Here is an 11598-nt window from a genome sequence, read left to right on the forward strand (position 1 = left end):
ACTACATTTGTAACCGTTTGTATTTCAATGCGTATGGAAATAGGCAGGAGTCTGTACTAAAGAATGAATGGTGTGCTATTTCTGCTTATGGCGTGTGTGTGTGTGTGTGTGTGTGTGTGTGGTGTGTGTGTGTGTGTGTGTGAGTTTCTGCAAAATGTAAATTTGCAGCTATCTGACATTTTTTACGGATGATTAGATCAGTCTGGGAGTGAGAACCCAGGGATGTTGCCAAGGACATTTGAAATATTAAACACACACGCAGAGACACGCACACAACTTACACATTCCTTTTACTGTCCACCCCCGTTCAACGAGAAGAGAGCCGGTTTTACACATTATCATATTCATTATTGCGACAGACGGAGATAGAGATCTCAGAATGTCACATAAACACTAGGCTTATTGGAAACTGGATAAGAGGCAATTCATAGAGATTGTTTATCGTGAAAACGACTGACCCCCGAGTTTCAAACAAACGCAATAAGGTATATTCAACCCGGAGTGGCATTTAAACTCCCTCCCGTCAGCCCGCCAGCCCGCAGGGTCAGAGTTCAATGTGGCCTGGGGGGGTCGAGACATGAACTCGGCCAAATTGTTTACAACTTTTTTTTTGTTGTTATTGATTGCTGCTGAATCATGTTAGAAAAAAATAACCCACTACTCGGCTCAGTAACGCTAGTGTGCAAGGGCAGCGATTATTAAAATGTTCCTCTTCTGATAATCTTGGTTTGCTGTAGTGTGGCTAGGCCTCCAGTCAAGGGATGAAGGGAAGAGAGAGAGAGAGAGAGAGAGAGAGAGAGAGAGAGAGAGAGAGAGAGAGAGAGAGAGGCATTCTACACAAAGACAGGCTGTCCCAGTCAGTCTGCTTTTGGGATTTTCCATTCCAAGAACGACACATTTCCCTCACGTTCCCTCTTTTTACAGCTCGTTTACCTGTTTGCAATCAGATCACTTTCTGATACCACTTTGTTAATAGAACATGTAAAACTCTGGTTATTGTCCTGTGTCTTACCACCACCACCACCCCTCATCTTTTAAAAAATTAATTTCAGGTAAGTTACATGAAAAACAGCCTGTATTTTTATTTTACCACGTTGCCAGTGAGGAAGCCACCCTAGAAGGATTAAACGACCTGTCCCAAAAGCTCTGTGGAAATGAGATTTGGTGTTCAGATGACAGTCTCTAGCTGTGTTTATGTTTAGCCCTGGGCCTCTCCCAATCAAAGATCTGTATTTGTATTAAACACTGTGAACTACTGGTTTTACAAGTGACCTGGGACAGATATCCAGGCCAGACCTCCACAGGTGGAAAGCAAGGTGATTAGCCAATTGCATCACCTGAACTACCCCTCCACTCTCCTGTTTCCTGGACAAATGTGTCACAGTTCACTGAAGCACACCTGCCTGCCTCGAAACACAATATTTAGTATTTTCTTATTTATTTATTTATTTTAATATACAGCTGCTTTCACTTATGCCAGTTGGGCTAATTTTACCTTTAGTCCAAGATCAGTGTCTGTGAAGACAGGCAGAAGTTGTCCAATTTAATAGAATGAAGAGGAACACTTGTATCAAAAACTAGACTATGTGTTATATATACAAGCAGTGTTATGACAGCAAGAGAACACGTCAGCACCGTGTCTGGCACTGATATGTGACTGCAATACATATTACTGTGTGTGCGTGCGTGAGTGTGTGTGTGTGCGCACGCGTGTGTGTGTGCGCACGCGTGTGTGTGTGCGTGTGTGTGTGTGTGGGTGACTCTGATTAGCTGGAAATCACCCAAATCTCTACCTTAGTGGAAGCTCGCTCCTCTCTCGCTCTCTCTCTTTTTCTCTCTCTCTCTCTCTCTCTCTCTCTCTCTCTCTCTCTCTCTCTCTCTCTCTCTCTCTCTCTCTCTCTCTCTCTCTCATTGCTTCTGAACATTCAGTCCTGATGAGTCACTGATTAGGATTTCTGGATCACGGCCAAAGCTTCACATTCTTCCTTCCTTCCTCCATCTCTTTCCCGCTCCCCTCCTCCCATTGCATTCTCACTCTCCTCCCCCCACTTTCCTCTCTCTCCCCCCACACACTCGCCTACCCGCCCTTTCCTTCTCTCTCCCATCCCGTACCACTCCCCTCCCCTCTCCTCTCCTCTCCATGCCCCCCCCATATCACTTTGCAAAAATCTTTTTTTCAGGAAACTCGTGCAAGAATACTGGCATCGGTTTTTCCTGTAACAAACTATGCTAGCTGTCTGTCCTTTAAATGTTTTATTGGAGCGGTTTGAATTAGCTGCACTACAGCAGAAATTCAAAATCAGGAGGGCTTTTATGAAGTAAAGAGCTCTAGATACACACATTTGTCCTTTTTGTGTAATTTAGACCAATGAATAAGTAAGCACTGTAAAATAAAAAAAACTGAACAGTGGACAGACCTGGGTTACAGAATTTATTTTTCTTTTTGTTCTTCTGTAATTATTTGACCCTTTTTTTCCTCCCCAATTTGGAATGTCCAATTGTGTACCAACTCCCCAAAAGAGCTCGGGAGAACGGAATGTCAGCTAGTTCCTCAGATCCCACGACCAAACCAATTACCTCTTTGCACCCAGGAGCTCAGCAGAGGACCGAATTCCTACAGTCTTACAGTTTAGCGCCACAGTCAAACCATAGCACCATTCTCTGTGCCTTGCTCTGCACTGTAAAGAATGGAGATTGCGTCTGTCCGTCTAGGGGCTTTGTTGAAACAGTCCCTGCACAAAGCCTGGATTCTCCTCTCCCATCGCTGTTGCATTTGATCACCTGCAGTATTGTGCTGGGGGTGGGTGTTGACAGCTAACATTCATCTCATTAATGCGGGATATGAAATCTAGACAAGAGACTGAGCTGGGCTTCCACTGATCCCTGGAAATGCAATATATACTGCATAATATAATCTTTCACAGAACTGCGAGAGAGAGGGGGGAAGTTCAGGAGAGATGTCCAACTTTGATAAGACATGTAATTATACAGACTGATTTCGCTTTCATTATCAGGCCTTTCGGAATGAATAACAGGCAGAGGATTCATTGCTTGAATACCGTGGAGAACGTGTATTGCATCGTTACTGTATGTTGTTGTGTCTTTTTTCTAACTGCACCAGGTGGGTTAATACGCTAGCCTTTCAGCTTTAGAGGCCTGGGTTCGGATTTTATTTCTTAGATCACAAATTAAGTCTATTCAGCTTCTGAGAGAAAGGGTGCCCCCTCCAGTCCAGGGCAGGCTTGAGAAATGTGAACTGAACTGCTCCCTCCATCACCCCCTAAGAGAAAGGATGCTTCCTGGACTGGAGGCAAGGAAAATAAACCATTTATTAGTAAATACTGATATTAAAATGATTCATAATAATCATTATATATAGCAGTTTATAAGAGTAGTTTACATGTTTTGTCTACAGCATGCCCCCCCCCCCCACAGTAGCTTTTGATCATATACATAACCTAAAAAAAAAAGAGTTGAAAAGTTTGAAGTGCTCAGTGACAGTTCATGTGCATATGTCGAACACTCTCTGTGCTGTAAATAAAGCAGGATACATACAATAAAGCTGTGCAACATCCCAGCTGCTGCGACACAATGCCTGCTTATTTATGCAGCAAAGCCCCTTTGAGCCTGCGTTCCCATTCCCTAAGCAGCCTTCCCTTCACGACGGCTCATTTCAATAACAGCACGGCTCAACGCAGATTTCCAGAGGTCCTGTTCAAGAGGGCAACGTCTCCAGCTGCATCTAACTGCTGGGAGTTAGACTGTTTTGTCTCTGAGCTCGAACGAGGCCGGCATCAATTACTTACAATGCACATTAAAAAACAAAAAAATCTTCACAATGCTTTTTAGTATACACCTCTGGGGCTGCGAATACTACAAACAGAATCGATTCCGTTCTGTGTTAGATCAAAAGAGGTGCATACCAGAGTGAACTTTTTATTTTTAATGGATGAGAGGCTTTTAAAACTGGAAAAATAGAAAAAAGCTGCAGTGGGAGAGGGAGAAGGAGAGGGGGTGGGAGAGGGAGAGGAAGAGGGAGCGGGAGGGGGAGGAATGTGCTTTGTTTGTGCTCTCTGCGGGGGCCCCCTCGGGTCAGGATTTCTGAATGAAGTCATCGCCCAGACATGTGCAGCGGCAGCAGCAGCACCCGGCCCGTGAGCATGATCCTGGGCAGGCGTGTGGGAGGACTGGTGACCCTGTTACACCCGTGACACACAGGACTCTCTGTTGACTGTGGAGCGAGTGTTAGAGGACATGGGGGTGGAGGACTGGAGGGGAGACCCCCACCTTCCTCTCTGCTTTCTTCCGAAGGTCAAATTGTATGTTATTTTTTGGTTTTGGCGATCAAGATTGCAAGACTGGAGACCTGAAGAAAGAAAGAAAGAAAGAAAGAAAGAAAGAAAGAAAGAAAGAAAGAAAGAAAGAAAGACTAGTAGTCCTCTCAATTTATCCACTGTGACTGGGTAAAATCTAGCACAGCAGGATTCCCATTGCAAAGATGCAGTTGACCATACCTGAAAATGCTAAAAACACTTTTCTCCAGAGTCATGGACTTTATACTAGCAACTCAACACACTCTGCAGCTATCAATTGAACAACAGGCCTGAAATGTTGAATGAGTTAAGAATGTATATACAATCTATTTACCTGAACTTCCTGTAGGTAATGGGTAATCTAGTTGAGTGGAAGAAAGATTTGAAAAATATTGCGGTCGAATGTTAAAAACAGCATCTTCAAACTCAGACAGTTGTGTTTTTTCAACTCATTTCCATTGTTAGTCATGGAACCAGCAATCTAAACACCCTCTGCTGGTAATCACGCCTCTGTCTGAGGGCAGTCATAGCAGCTCAGTTCTGCAGTGGGACACGTGGATCTCGAGCAGCAGTCCCTTATTGAAAGGGTTCACAGGGGGGCTTGATTGCTCCAATTTAGGGTAACTGAACTTAAATTTACAAAAGGGAATCATTCACAACTTGACCATGTCTTCCCTGATAACAAAACCAAAGCTAGGGGGCTTGTTGTAGGAGGTGTCTAAAGGGGGGGCACAAATGCCGCCCCCCCCCCCCCCCCCCCACCCCCACACACACACACACACACACACACACACACACACACACACACACACACAGACGGTATCTGAGATGAAAGGGGACCAGCATGCCTCTGGGCCCTGAACTCTGACCCCCCCCCACCCCCCTCTGTCAGTAACATGTACCACTGAGGTGTGGTAGTGTTTGATCAGCGCTGGGGCTGGGTGACTTTTAACAGACCCTGCAGGGGAGGCGGTGAGCGCCATAACTCCTACCTACTACACCCGCAGACACACAGGCAGGCAGGCACCTTCATGTTGGGCTCTTCCAGACCCTCAATTAAACCTCTAACCCTAACAACAAACAGCAAACCAGATATGAAGACGTACCGTGCTTGCCCTCTTCTAACAGACACTTCTCAGCTCAAACTAAAGCAGGGTCCAAGTGCAGCGTTGTTGGGTGGGTTTGATCCGCAACGATGCTTAAAAACGACGGCATTCATTCACTCAGCCTTCCAGAGTAATCAAGATATTCCAGGAGAACATACCCTGCACTAGAGCGATGCCAAATCCAATACAATAGAGGGTTCCTAATAAAGCGGCCAGACAGCGTACCCTGCCCATGTACTCCCTGTTAGTGCAGCATGTGATCGTTGTTCGTAGTTTAGTCACTGTCCTTTCAGAGGCCTGAGAATGCAGGGTCTGGATTGCTTCTGACTAGCTGACTTCGACAGTACAGATGTATCAGTCAATTTCAACAGAGAAAGGGATAATACTGTATGCTCTTTAATCAAGTAAAACAAAACTCGTCCTCGATAATAACGAAACTAATGTAATCCGTTAAGAGGTTGTTTTTTTTTTTCCTTTCTTCTCTGGGAAAAAAAAGGGGGACAAATCAATGAATAACAAGCCAACGCGTGGGTTGCTGTCCTTCTAATCCAATTATATAAGCCAGCTATAATCAGGGAAAGGCATGCATATCCATGAACAATTTGCTCTTCAAAAAGGTTATTAATAGCGTTATTATAATTGAAAACCCGGCACATGAAATTGCAGATGCTTTAAAAAGACCAACCCAAACAAAAACGGGACATGAAAGGCACTGGCTGCAGACTGGACCTCCCTAATGGAATCACCAGCCTGGGTCATGACGTGCCGTCGCCTAGCAACCCCAGGATGCTAACAGAGAGAGAGAAATTACTGTATTAAACACACTGTTCAGTTATGCTTTTGTTTAAAGACTATTTTAAGCATGGAACATGTTCTTTTTTTATTCTTAAGGATTGGTTTATTTTTGGCGCTCTATTATCAAATGTCCTCTCTGCTTTTCTGACTGTAATTTAGCAGCGATTGCGTGGGTGTGCTATTGAGAGATTAAGAGGGGGTGGTAAACCTTTCATGTCTCACGCTTTCTGGCTACCTACAGTGTTTGACCTGCATTTTCAAATCTTCATCTCTTAGACCATTCATTTCAATAAGACTGTGACAGTAGGGAAGGCAGTGGTTATTGCAGGGTAAACAAAGTGGACCAGCAACAAAGCCCACATGCTATTAAGAACCTGAGAAAGGACAGCAGGGAGCTGATAAAAGTTTTCAAGTCACAGGTTAAAAAGAAATGTGTTCAGGCTAATTAGTAATTGGTTAATTGGGTAACTGGGTAATAGTAAATTCTGGAAATTTCACGCTTTCAGAAGGAAAGGTGATGAACTCAATTAATCAATGATCAGGTGAGAGGATATTAAAAGTCTGTTTAGACCGATTTGGATGCCCTTTCTTTGTTGAAAGGAGTGAGTAACTCTGGTAATGGTGAGAAAATGAAGACTGAACATATTGTCAATGCTGTGGCAACAAATTGCTTTTAAGGTACGTAGGGAAAGCTTAGTGTAGATGAGGTGAGTGAGGGAAAGAGATATTCTTATGTCAAGCCACATTCATCATTGCTTTTACAGTGCTTTTCACAGTTATTGTTTGCTGTTATTTTCTTTTGTCAAAGAGAAAAAAATCATTCCTTTGTTGCTGTAAAACATAAGTCAGAAAACAAAGGAAATCATTGAGCTGAGCTGGAGCATCTCTAACAGTGTCCAGTCTGTATTGAATAAACTTGGGCCATACTGGCGCTTCAGCCCCAAAACCTCTGGTGTTCAGCGTCTTCCTGCTCTCCAGCCCCTCTGCTCCTGCCACAAGGACTATGTATTTTTATATTCTTACTAATGTCTTTGTCCTAGTGGCTTTTTGACCTTGGCATCTAAGAAGGGGCATCTATTTATTTATTTATTTTTTGGTGTATCTGCTATACCCCTGTTAGGATATCGTTCAACACAGGTCACATTGGAAGGCAGCCTTTATTTCTCTTTGAAAAATCATAATTTGCAGCAACAGTAACCCAATGCCCTTGTGTTTTATTATCGTTGTTTCGATATTTTGATATGAAAATGCCCTCAAATGAGCAATACTGTACATTGCATGTATAAAAATAGAAATCAAAATAGGATTACATACAAAAAAAAAGGGATGGGGTGTTTAAAAAAGCAGCACGGTTCAATGCGGCTGACTGTCCCTCGCACACGTGAACTCGCAGACGCGCATTTATAGGTGCACTCGCACGCACAGACAGACACGTGTGTGTGTCCTGCAGGGTTCTCCTTGAGTGATGCTCAGTCCAGTCCACCCCATGTCCTGACAGCGACAGCAGCTGCCGAGGATGATGATAAACGATGAAGTGGAAAAGCAATTACTGAGCCGCTTAGAACCAAGTCTGAAAGCAGTCGTTTTGCTTGAATATTGTGACCTTTGCTGTGAAGATGGTCGTGTCTCTCCACACCCCGAACAACAAGCCCTGAACGGCCAAGAAGCACAAGGCATTGAAATCTGCAGTCTTCTAAAAAGGGTCTGTCAGAGGGAAATGTTGCAGACTGAATGAAATATTTACTACTGAAGTTGTTACATTTTTAATGGCGCTACCATAGGGAATATTTGCAGCTGTGAAGCTGACTGTTGCCACATTCTTTTTCTAAAGTCGATTTGAAATACAGAGCTCAGAAAATCATTGTCTTCAATCTTTTCTTGAATGGATGTTTCTGTGAAAGCTTGTGAGGCTTATAACTGGTTGAAAATGTGCATAAGCTTTTGGAATGATTGGGGAAAGAAACAAGACCAATTGCTGATTGTTATAAGAAAGCACCCCCCCCCCCCCAAAAAAAAAACATAAACACTCATCCACTGGCTCAGAGTATACCCAGGTGTGCGTGCAATAAGGCAAATTGTTTTTCTTTTCCTAGCCAAATGTAAGCGAAACAACAGACATAAAAATGAATTGTAAATAACAGGACCTCAGAGACTGAGTGGCGTGGGCGGGTGGATACGTACGGAATTGGTGAGTGTGTGCGCCAGCGGATCGCCACTGAGTTTCTCTTTCTGAGAAGCCAGGGAGCAAGATAAAGGGGAAGGGAGAGAGACAAAAAAAGAAGGAGAGAGTGCTACTGTCTTGCCAGCTGTGCCACAGATGCATTCGCTGCAGAATTGGGCGGGGGTTGATGGAATAACGAGAGTCAGTGTGCAAGCCTGTTGACAAGATGGGACAAAGCAGGAGTCCTTGTGTTCTGCTGCCATCGTGCAGCGCCGCAAGGGTACAGTACAGTTCAGTCAGTCCTCTCTTCATGAAGTTCCTAACCCGGCACAGGGATCACTCCGACCACTTTCATATTACATTGAAAGGTTCTTTGCATCATCCCTGGGAGAGTGGCCAGGTGATGTTAAAACTGTAAGAAAGTCAAGTAGACCACGTGCTTTATGAGCTGAGGGGGTGGGAGATAAGCTATGCGTGCCTAGTGTTTGGAGCTCAGGGATTGGAAAATAGTGTGTTCAGAGCTGAGGAACTGGGAGTTGCAGTTTAGCGGTTAATCAAAGAGACTGGTTGGGAAGCAGCGTGGCCTAACATGTGCCCGTACATAAAGTGTTAATTATCTGCCACGCTGAACTGCTGCCTCCTTCCTGGACCTCCTCCACTGCCACACACACACAGACAGCTCTCCCACACGCACGCACACACACACTCACACACTCACACACACGCACACACAGATACTTCCTTGAATGCACTTAAAATAAAAGCAGCTAAAAACAGCCTGCTTCTGGTGTCGGTGTTCACTGAGTAGGTCAGACATTGAGGTTGCCCTAGCAACTTGTTTCAGGCCTGAGCTATCAAGAGCTGCCAGTTCACACCAGCGCAGGAGCTCCTGTGTAGATGAGTGTAGCCATCTACCAATGGCCTGCTCCCTGCTGTCCATCTCACCCCAGCATCACCACCCCTCCCTAATCATCGTCAGCACTACCCTTAGAAAAATTTACCATGGGAATTTTGCCCGGTACTTTTGCCATGTGTTTACCATGGTTTGCGTTGCCATTCCTCTCTGGGCTTTGGAGTGCTTGCCTATTCTTCACCGTGCTTTTGCGATGCCTTTGATAGGGGTGCAGTGACAACGCAGTGCTTATCTTCTATTCCAAGGGGCAAGGGCACTGCTTCTTTTAGGCACAGTTTTTTGTACTTGCCCTGTTTTTCCTATGGAAGTGGGGCTCTGCATATGGGGTTAGGTGTTCCATGATAATTCACTGATGGAAAAGATGACTCAAATGAACTAGATCTGTTCTAAAAACGCTTTATAATAACTTTTCAATATTGTAGTATAACAACGATAACGGCATTGATAATAATGGAACCCCCTTATTCTAATAATGCACTTGACCTCCAAATGCGCTGGACTTCAGACTTTCGTTATTACCTTGTAACACGACACAGCGATCCTATTAGCACTTAAGCATAAGCTCAGCTATTTAGACCTCACGTTACACCTTCATTCTCTCTCCAACTTCACTCAGCAAGTTTTAATTCTATTAAAGCTGTAGCATAATCAATGTTCTAGCATGAAAAGTAGCAGCTTCGATGCTACTTAGCTACACCTGAGCTATATCAGCTGATACAAACACAAATCTCCCATAATCAGTACTAAAATCTTTATCTTTTACTCAACAGTGCAAACATTGTACCCTGGACAGGACCCATCGAAAGCCCGTTCTGATATTACAGTAGCATCATGGGAACGGTGAGTGTGGAGCTGAACATACAGACCAATACAAACCTCAGAGCATTGCCTGTAGAAACCGCAGCAAAGACTTGGCATTCGCACCAACCTCCCCCCTCAATGAAACCTCCATCAGGGTCTTAATAAGCCCGTTATTTGATTTGGTGGATAGTATTGATGAGACTGGAGTGGTGCCCTCCTGACACCACTTCATTAACCCTAACCACAACACAGTGGAGCTAAAGCAAATCCTGGCACAGTGGTCTGGCACGGATATGGTGAGACACCAATGTGTATTCTTTGTGTTTTACACCATTGTTGAAAAGTTGACAGAAGCGACATATTGGTGACTGCAAAGGAGACCCCCCCACGTCTGTTGTGTACATTCTACATGCGGATGGGCGGGAGTAATGATTCCTTGACTGAAAACTTGAAAAGAAAGCCACTGACTCCTACGTTGACTCTTGCTAGCATGCCGATGAGTCAGGCTGCAGTGGATCTGCGCATTCCCTCGCACGCTGTATTCAGACCTTGCCTACCCTATTATAGTCACCGTGCTGTGGGCGCCCGCAAGTCAAGCCTGAAACACGGATAATTCCCTTGACATTTCCCCAGCTCTTGTTATGAAGTGAGTCAGGGAGAGACTGCAGAGGCAAGGGTGGATGTGTCTGTTATTATAGATCTGGGGAAGAGGAAGAAAAGAAAAAGAAAGGAAAATTCACATAGAGCATGTTGCGTGGAGGAAGAGAGTGAGAGAGGGAGGGAGGCAGGTTGTGTAGTGGAGCTTTGGAAAGCACCAGCCCCAGTGTGTGATTACTGACAGCCATCAATAGGTCTTGCTTTTACTGAGCACTAGCAGATGCTATGACGGTAAAAGCTTAGCAGAGCACAGTAAAAACAATAAGGTAATGCAAAATAAGACCCGGGACGGCAGCCGAAAACCTGCTCCACACACTGTCAAGAAATACAGCTATTAAATTAGACAGATACGTGTTTTTGTTCCAGCAGTGCTGCCCTTTGCTGGAATTCCTGTCCTGACAGGGTGAGATGTGAGCAGGCCTGGGTTTGCCTGTGTTTCACAGCAATGCTGTTTTGCTGGCAGACCGACTGCTTGTTCTGTTTAAATCTGAAGTGGCCAGTCCCCCTATGCCATTAACAGCTGTCCACTTTCAGGAGAACAGGCCCTACGTCTGATTACAGAAAGAGAACTGATGACGTCATTACCCCCCCCCCCCACCCTGCCAAACCTCGCACGCTGGTTTTGAACTTCTTCAATCTGAAAATACGTCATAACCCCAACATGGGTAAAACAGGCACTGTCGCACAAATGTGAATGCAGCTAACGACTGACGTGCAGCTAACGACTGAATGATTACAGACCCTCTCTCAGGATGTGCAGCCAATCAAGTGAAACCACATCCTATCCCCTGTAAAAAAAAAAAAAAAAAAAAAAAACTTTAGCACCAGCCAGAAACATCATGCATTTTCAAT

At 44.6% G+C, this 11598-nt stretch overlaps 1 long non-coding RNA gene across 2 annotated transcripts in view; it reads right to left on the reverse strand.

Annotated features, from left to right (window-relative positions):
- Positions 1-2434: 2434 nt before the first annotated feature.
- The window catches only part of LOC121301226, a 26832-nt gene continuing 17668 nt past the window's right edge, over positions 2435-11598 (reverse strand). For both annotated transcript variants that reach the window (XR_005947600.1, XR_005947599.1), the window contains one exon: positions 2435-4366. This is a non-coding gene — a long non-coding RNA (uncharacterized LOC121301226). The remainder of the gene's footprint in view (positions 4367-11598) is intronic.

This window comes from Polyodon spathula, chromosome 27 (assembly GCF_017654505.1).
Source record: "Polyodon spathula isolate WHYD16114869_AA chromosome 27, ASM1765450v1, whole genome shotgun sequence".
Lineage (NCBI taxonomy): Eukaryota > Metazoa > Chordata > Actinopteri > Acipenseriformes > Polyodontidae > Polyodon > Polyodon spathula.